The 9,688-nt window shown below is 41.1% G+C and overlaps 1 non-coding gene across 1 annotated transcript; it reads right to left on the reverse strand.

Moving 5' to 3' along the window:
* Positions 1-5,886: 5,886 nt before the first annotated feature.
* LOC115487637 lies at positions 5,887-5,951 on the reverse strand. The gene has a single exon (XR_003949225.1). It is a non-coding gene; the product is annotated as a U7 small nuclear RNA (small nuclear RNA).
* Between the last annotated feature and the right edge of the window lie 3,737 nt (positions 5,952-9,688).

Consider the following 9,688-nt stretch of genomic DNA (forward strand, 5'->3'; position numbering starts at 1 on the left):
TAAACAAAAAGTTTTTAAATTGTGAATTGAAATTTTGTCATATTATTTTTGCTTCTATGTAAATAATCATACTTAGTGTAGCTCTCACGCTGAAGCAAAGTTTCCTTTTTGGACAGAGACCATTACAGAAATCTGCAACTGATGAAAATGAAGTTGAGAGACCACAAGGGGGCTGAACCCCTATTGATACATTTACAAAAGAGGGTAGATCAAGGAAGAGAAGGAAGAAAGATTTTAAGAGCCAGGGAACTCAGAAGTCTGCTTTGAGGTTGTTTCCCACAAATAACAGGGAAGCTAAATGCTTAAACAAGCCTCCAGTAATGACAACACCGGTCATTATATATATATATTCCCCAACAGAACCTCTAAAATCCATATAATGTTACTTGCATGTATGTTTTCAGAGTTTCCAAACAACCAATTGGCGTGCTCTCTCATGGGAAAGCCCTTGTTTCTCCCTCTCCCAGCTTCCCTCAGTTTTGGGCAATTCTTTGTATAGGGTTGAGGCCTCTAGGGCTTTTCCTTGTGCAGTGTGGCATGTTTGCTGGTCTTCTCCTTGTTCAGCTCATATTTGGACAGTCATATTTGTGAGATGTTATAGGTGTAGCCTCTGATGTTACTAAGAGACAGTCTCACAGAGTCTCTGACCCTCTACTTCTTACAATCACTACCACCACCATTTCCGTAACGTTCCCTGGGTGCTTTATATTGGAGAGTGTTTTGTAGATGTATTCACTAGGACTGGGCTCTACAACTCTGCATTTTGGTTGGTTGTGCATTTGTGTGTTGGTCTCTCTTCGTGGCAAAGATAAGTTTCCTTAACAATGGGTGAAGACTGCCCTCATCTGTGGGTATAAGTGCAACAAACTGTCGTTAGGGATTATGTCAGTTGAACTGTTTGCTTTGTTTTGGTTTTGAAACAGTCTCACATAGCTGAGGCTGCCCTCCAACTCACTATGTAGCCAAGGGTGATCTTGAATTTCTGCTCCCCTGCCTCTGCCTCCCAAGTACTGAGATTACAGATATGCACCTCCACCTGGATTCTATGGTACATTGATAGGTACATACAACTTTAGAACTATCATATCATGGAAGTAAGTAGTCCTTGCCCACTGAAGTTTCTTTCTCTTTTTAATGACTTTTTTTGCTATAAGATTCACTCTATATGTTCACATAGCTATCCCAGGTACTTTTGTTTAGAGTTTTCATGGTATTTTTAACACTTTGTTTATTTTTAGAGAATTTCATGGATGTATACAATGTATTTTGATCACATTTACCCTCTACTCTACCCACCTTCAACTTTATCAGCTTCCCCCACGTCACACTTTCAAAATTTTGTTCATAATTCACTGAATGCTATTAATGCTATATTCATGTGTACAGTAGAGCCACCTACTGAAGCACAGACAAACTACAAGGGCATACCACCAAAGAAAACTCATTCTTCCTTCCTCCCACAACACCCATAACTGACAGTTCTCAGCTAGGAGTGAGGGAGGGTTCCATATATCCCTTGCCAGTCACTGAACCATGTTTTCACACTTGCATTCCCCTATGTCCCTTGAAAGTAATCTGTAATTGGAGAAATACAAATTAAAAATACTCTGAAATTTCATCTTACACCAATAAAACAAATGACAGCTCATGCTGACAAGGATGTGGGAAACAGGAACGACATTCATTTATTGTTGGTGAGAGTGCAGACTTGAACAACCACTATGGAAATCAGTGTGGCAATTCCTTAGGAAGCTTGGAACAGATGTACCTCAAGATCCAACTATACCACTCTTGGGCACATACCCAAAGTACGTCACATCCTACTACAGAGCCACGTGGTCAAACCGTGTTCACTCCTGTTCTATTTATAATTGCCAGAAATTGGAAACAGGCTAGATATTGGTCAACGGATGAATGAACAAAGAAATGTGCTATATTTACACAATGGGATATTACTTAGCTCTTAAATAAATGAAATCATGAGTTCACAGATAAATGGATGAAAATAGAAAAACTCATTCTGAGTGAGATAACCCAGATCCAAAAAGACAAGATATGTATTCACTTACATGTGGAAGTTAGCGTTAAGTCTTTGATAGGCAGTCTATAATAAATATCACCACTGGGGTCACTTACAGGGTAAGGGACTATAGGGAAGACAGGATTGCCCCAGGAAGGAGAAATAGAACAGATAGCTATGGATTGGGGGGGGGGGGGTTTGAAATGGGAGGGTCAAATAGGAGAGAGGAAGAAAGTGGCAGGTGAAGGAAGGAATACAAGAAGGGACAGCTAAAACTAAGGGTCATTTGAGGGGTCTAATGCTTACATATATGAAAGAAATCTAAACAGAATCATCAAATAATGAGAGACAAAGCCCCAACTAAACATCTCTCAGCACCAAATATAACCTCCAGTACCGGTTTTTAGTTATCTCTAATTGAATTTTTGGCCACACACCTCAGTGGAAACCCCAAACAACCCACATTACTGCTAAGGCCATTGTTTGGTCTCTAGAAATTTATCAACGTAAACTACTGAAGACAACATCTAAGTAACTCATTGAACACAGAGAAGTCAAGTTGGTGCCTACCTAAACCCTTGACCCCTACTGACTAGTGTTAATGGAACAGGAAGAAAGGTACTCTGCATGCTACAAAAGGAAAACGATAAGCACCAATCCAGCTCCAAATACTTCAGTCTACCATTGTAACCTGTCCGCAAGATGCACAGTCACGGCCATAATAATGTTCAAATCTTGTGGGAGTTACCAACCAAGATTGGATTGATTAAAGGCCTCTACATCATGACATGGATCCCATTTCTAACACTGCAGGACCCTGAGTCCCACAGTGATTCCTCAGGAATCTTGGAAAAAAAAAAAATGAAAACTACTGTTCTGCTACTCCTGACAGCACTCTGCTATTCTCATCATCAGAGAAGCTTTTTCCTGCAGTACATGGAAACAAATACAGAGACACACGGCTAGACAATGTGCAGAGAGTGAGCGACCTTGAAACACTCAGTCCTAAGTGGATGTCTCTGTCAAATTCCTTCCACTAGGGCTCAGGGGACTCTGTAGAAGACAGGTCAAAGGACTGTAAAAGCCAGTGGAGACAGAAGACACAAAGGAGATGAGGCCTTCAAGGCACAACAGGACTGACACACCATGAACTCCCTCAGAGACTGGTAGCATGCACACAGCCTGCTTGCTTAAAGATCTCACACCCTCTGCACATTGTACAGTTGTGGATCTCTGTAATTTTGTTTTTCCAATTACAGGGACAAATGGGCTCTCTCAGAGCTGAGAAAGGAGAGGATACAAACCCTTATCTATAATTCAGAAGGTATCTCTAATTGATAACCACCTTCAAAGGAGTCTCACTTAAAGACAGTCACCACAAAAGGTGTACCACCATCCTGGCTGTTTCTGGTTTTTGTTTTATTTGTTTGTTTGTTTGTTTTCATGTTGAAGAAAGAACATGTCATGTTAATATTAAAAACATTCCAACTTTTAAAAGTTCTACAGTCTTTAAAATATCAAATACTTTAAAGGTTCTGTCTCTCTAAAGATCCAAAGTTGGGGCTGGAGAGATGGCTCTGCCCTGAGTTCAATACCCCACACTTACACTGTGACTCACAACCATTCCTAACTCCAGGCCCTTGTGATACCCTCTACTGACCTCTACATTTAGTCAAAATACCCATAAAAATAAAATAAAAATTTTAAAAAAATCCAAATAAATAAATAAAATATCAAAAATTCCTTTCAGAGTTCAAGCCACTTGAAAAATATTCAAAGTCCATCTAGAACCCCAAAGTCTCTTTAAAAATTCAAAAATCTCTTAATGTGAAGGCCCTATAAAATGAAAAGTAAGTTACATTCTATTCAATGAAGAAAGAATGAGGACACAGTTACAGTAAGAACAAAGCAAAACTGAAATTCAAAGCACCAAAAAGGTCGGTGCTTGACATCTGAGACTCAGTCAGGTGCCTCTGAGCTCCAAAGGGCCTGGGTTAGGGCAAGTAGCTTGCCTCTTAGACTCAGGTCATTTTTTTTGTTACCCTCCTTAATTGGTCTATTGCTGAAGACACTTCATATTTGAGTAATATGAGCTGTGGAAAGCAAGCTGGTATCTACCTGGAAGCTCCATCTCTACTGACCAGTTTTCACAGTGCTAGAAGGTTCTATGAATGCTATGGAGTGTGGGGTGACCTGTGGTGGAGAGAGAAATGTGGTAGGGGGGTTGAAGAGGGATGAGTGGCAAAGAATGATATGATCGATCATAATGCATTAATGCATATATGAACTCTTAAACAATACATATTGCTATAATTCATTGATTAATTTTTAAAATACTGCCATCACTCACTAAGCTGCTCTTAGACCATCTTAATCCATTAAGGCAAATAAAGCAATTTCAGCCTCAATACCTTCTAAATCACAGCCCTTATCCCCCATTATTTTGTATGGGGCTGAAGTCCCAATCAGGGTGTTTGTAGTAAGTATCTGGTAAGACTCGACTTCTGGTTCCCATCCCATGTCATCACATGGTGAAGGCTGATGAAGCTCTCTGAAGTCTGTTTTACAAAGGCACTAAGTCCACTCATGAGCTAATCACCTCTCCAAAGACTTCATGCATAAACACCACAGTATTGGAGATGATATATGTACATGAATGTGGGGAACACAAATATTCAGTCCATGGTAGTGACCCACTAGTTGGTTATGACCTTCAATCTGAAAACACCACACACTCATACACACACAAATATCTACCTCTATATATGATCAAGTTTTTAGGGCAGTAGGAATTAAATAGAATTTTTGTACTGGTCCATGCTTCTGGGCTTTAGTCATCATTTATAACATCATTCCCTTGGGAAAATGTACTCTCATTTCAAACAACTGGATTAGAGTCCAATTTGAAGAACTCAATACATCTGTAAACTGGAGCCTGCCTGTTCTAAATCAGGAACATTTTTCTCTTAGGAGTTCACTTATACCAAAACAGAAAAGCTGAGCTAGCCTCCATAAAAGCATTCCAGCACACACAACTGCCTGGGAATAGTTCTGTCTGGGAAGCAGTTATCCCTAACGCCTGTACAGCTTTTTCTCCCATGCACAGAGACGTTCTTTTAACTTCTGAAGATAGCACTGAGGCAAATGACTTCCCCATAACTCATGGATTGGAAGCTACTGGAGTACATTTGCTACAAAATAAAAATCGGCAGTGGCCCAATGGGTTTTCTCAAATGTACTTGCCCTTACCCTGAAGGTTCCAGCTGCACCTAGGCAAGACCTTTCTCATCCCACATGAGCATGTTGGCATGAAGGTGTCAGGCAGCTGGGAGACATTCCCCCTGCACCTGGGATTCACCACAGATGTCTTCAGAAACTTTTAGAATATCTTTTGAAATGGCAGAAGGTGGTCTTCTTTTCCAACTTTTGTAATTTTATTTTATTGTAGTTTGAATTGAAGTCTCACTTAATGGGCTCTAAACCATTATTGTACTGGGAGCCAACCTGAGGTCTCTTTAGGGACATACATTGACCACTTTATGCAGTTATCTCAAGAAACACTGGGGTTAGGAAGTACATAGGTTTCTACTGTCTCATCACTTTAAAAATTAATTCTGTCAGAATTTGCCAAGGACCAGCCTTGGCTTAGAGAAGGGGTCCCAAGGAAGGGGTGTTTGGGAGCATCAAAAGAAAGAATCAAAGTCATGGGTAAAGCTGACAGCCTTGTGTTCAGCTGGAGATGGCTTCTTAGACAGCTCTCTGCTTAAGACAGCTCTCTACTTGATAGAAAAAAATTCTAAAACCTCTCTGGATAGCTCATGGGTTTTCCAACTAAAGTCAGAAAACCTGTTAGAAAAAAAAAATTCTTGGATTTTTTCCAACCAAAAACTAGAAACCTGCTAGAAAAGTTCTAAAAGAGCTGTTTGCTCTCCAAGCAGTTCTCTTTGGGTGGCTCTCTCTTGAAGACGAAGGCCTAGTCTTTTATTTATATGTCAATTGAGTCATTTAGTCCAGGTTCCCTTTTGATTATCCCATGAATCAGTATTTGATCTTAGCCCCTGGATTCTTAGAAGAAGTCAGCACATAATAAAATAAATAAATTAATTAAAAAAACATGGCAAATGAATTTAGAGATCTGCCTGCCTTTGTAAGCACAAACAATAAACTTAGCTGGGTGGGATCTTTCTCTAAAATCACCATTCCCCAAGTCTCTTCATCTCCTTCTTTCTGAGAAGCTGGCTCATACTGCAGCTGCCTCTGTTCTTTTAGGTCTGTGAAGTCCCTCATACACTTCATACTGCATCTTTTTATTTTGCATAGTTAGAAAAATCCTGATTATATATTTTGAACTCATGTTTTTGAAGTTCTTTTCTACAGAGCAGTCCTGAAGGTCATAGAATTTACCATTTTGCTAAGGGCATTAGACACACCCTCAACTCCCTGACATTTGGTGTTTCTAATTATCAAGGAGTCCTTAACCTTGGCAGAAAGGACATCCCCTGATAACCTTGGCAGGGAAATTATTTCCTGAAGATGGAACAGAAAAGTAAATTTTGTGCATTATTATACAAACAAGCCTCACGCCTAGCAACCATCAACACTCAAGGAGGCCCAATCTCTGCTGAAGCTTCACCAAGGGCAGGAACTGTGTCACATCATCCATTGCATGGCCATTCAGGACTTGACTAGAATTCTCAAAAGAAACACAAATGGCTGAGAAACTCTTTTGTTTGTTTGTTTGTTTTTTGTTTTTTGTTTTGTTTGGTGGGGTTGTTCTTTTTTTGTGTGTGTATGTTTTTTTGTTTTGTTTTGTTCTGTTTTGTTTTTTAGGTTTTTTGTTTGTTTGATTGTTTTTTCGAGACAGGGTTTCTCTGTACAGTCCTGGCTGTCCTGGAACTCACTCTGTAGACCAGGCTGGCCTCAAACTCAGAAATCTGCTTGCCTCTGCACAGTCAAGGACAATGATCCTCACACACATTTAAAAACAAATATTGGTATAACAACTTTATAGATTCACTTGTGGAAGACCTCAGTGTAATGACATGATATAATGTCATCAACTTGACTACAGGTTGTACAGCACATTAATTAATTAACATCAGGGGCTTGGAGAAGAGACTTCATGGGTCTGAAACTGTAAGACCCTGATCCTTGGTCAGTGGTATTTACTTCACCGAGAAGCAGATCTATGCAAAAGCAAGAGATTTATTTTCCAGCTGGTTGGGGTCAACCCTCAAGACGAGTGACTAGAAGGTGACCCCAAATAGCTGTTACAAGCAGTGTTTATACTTTTTAGGGGCACAGGTTACATCAGCATGGTTACAGTTCAAACTTACTGGTTAAGTATATTGACCTTTAAATCTATTGGCTAGCAAACATGACAAGCATTTGAACTCTACCTGGGACTTTACAGAGGTTCAGGTGGCTATCAGTCAGTACATTCTGTGATTTTTCTGAGAATTTTTTACTCCTGTGGGTAAAGAATGGAACTTGGCCTAGTATTGACCCCAGGCAAGAGGGGGAAGCTGTAAGAAGGGTGCGGGACTGGAAAAAGTCCTTAGGGTCCCTCATTCCCCCTTTTTCTTGTACAAGTTCCAATCCTGAAGCTACACTCAGGGATCTTGGGTAACTAACTCATATTCTTCAGGTCTTGTCCTCAGGGTCTCATATTGTTGTCACAGGACCATCAGCTGTACTGCTTCTACTCTTTCTCTTATGAAGGCAATAAGCTTGTTCAATATTCATGGTCCAAAGGTCAACAATAGCAATTAGGGGTCCTAACAAGGTCAATATAAGGGTAGTTAACCAAAGGAGGAGTTAAACTGAGACTCGCACCAGCCTGTTCTCTTTCTCTTTTCCACTTGGCTAGCTCTTCTCTTACCTTGACCATGGAATCCTTAACTAGCCTGGAATGGTCTCCAGTATGTGTTTCCCAATGTTTCACACCCCCAGGTATCACAGAAAAAGTGGTTGGCCCACATACACTGATGGGCCTGCTGCTGGCTTCTCCCATCTCAGGGGCACACATATGCGGGTTTCTTCCAGGACACTCTTCAACTTCGGGTGTCCTCACCCTAAGCCCCACCCTCCAAGGCCACTTCTAGGACATGGTTTAGATTCAAAAGCCCCTTGTCCTCCTCATTCAGGTAATCCCTCCCCCTGTGTCTCTAGGGTGGGAATATCCCAGGAGAGATCAAAGACAAGGTCTGGACACTAGGTATAAGGCAGATGCTCCTCTGTAGTGGACCAAACTACATCCCCAGTGGCTGAGAGTACTTGTCAAGTCACTTTGGTAGGGTTGTTGGGGGTGATAATGCTCAGCACCAGAAGGAAAATATACCAGAGCCATCTCATGATTTCTCTGGCCTTGCAGAAGCTTGGGTGATCTTGAGCTTGAGGGGGCTGCTTAGGTGTCTGGTTGCTATCCAGTTGGCATTAGGTACAGGTGCTGGTCTGATGTGAGTTACATGAACCCAAGCAGTTACTCCATCCACTTTAACAGAGGTTGGGGTGGTCAACAACACCAGGAATGTCCCTTTCCACTTTGCTTCCAAGTTTTCAGCACGATGCCTCTTAACATATACCCAATCTCCAACTCGATACTTGTGTGGAACCTCTAGGGTTCCACAGGGCACTAAGTTTAGGCTACAATTCCTGGTGGTTGATCTTGAAAGCTTGCAATTGAGCCATAAGATCCTTGTCAGTCTGAAATGTCACTCTGGGGGTGAGGGGGTGAAGAGCTGAGGTAAAGGGAGTGCAAGTCCCATACAGGATCTCAAAAGGGGTCAGGTTAAAATGGTAGGGAGTATTCCAGGTTTCGAACAGAGCCAAGGGAAGGAGTATCACTCAAGCAGCAACAGTCTCCAAGGACAATTTAGCTAAGGTCTCTTTTAGGGTTATGTTCATTCTCACTACCTGCCCTGAGCTTTGGGGACAGTAAACATAATGGAGCTTCCCTTGTGAAGGGACTTCCAAATTGTATATGTTAGTGGTCAAAATGACTAAGCCTGAAGCTGCCAAAACAAGATTAGCTGTTCTCAGAGAAATAACCATAACAAAAATAACAGTTCTCAGAAAAATTCCCCTGCCCTGCCTCACACTAAAGACCACAAACCACCCTGACCTTGTCACTAGAATTCCCCTGATGTTAATAGCTGTGACTTAATAGCTGTGACATTAATAGCTGACCCATAAGTTCAAAACATACTGTTGCTTTGCTGAAAAACCACAAGGGCAGGCAGAGTGAGGGACTAGGTCAAAGGGTTACTTAGTCACCCTATACAAACCAACCAATGCCTGAAAAGGTTACTTGCTACACCAATTAGAATAAGCCAGCTACCCTGTTGCCCAAATCTGTCCCTTACAAGGTATAAAAAAAAAATGTATTCTTTCTTTGTTCTGGGTCTCTTCTCTGGCCTGCGTGCTGAGAGGGGGGGTCCCCAACATGTTGGATCAATAGAAAAAAACCTCTTGTGGTTTGCAGCGATGGTGATCACTGTGGTCTTTGTGAGTGAGGGTTTTTTTATGAACTTCAACAGAATGAATTAATAATCATTGTTAATAACATCATTGATAAAATCAAGGGGCAGAAGGGCAGCATATCACATAAGACAGTCAAGTTTGCATAACAACTGATAGTGAACTCCTGGAAGTTGAGCTGGAGGGAGG

The sequence above is a fragment of the Mus musculus genome, chromosome 1 (assembly GCF_000001635.26).
Source record: "Mus musculus strain C57BL/6J chromosome 1, GRCm38.p6 C57BL/6J".
Taxonomy (NCBI): domain Eukaryota; kingdom Metazoa; phylum Chordata; class Mammalia; order Rodentia; family Muridae; genus Mus; species Mus musculus.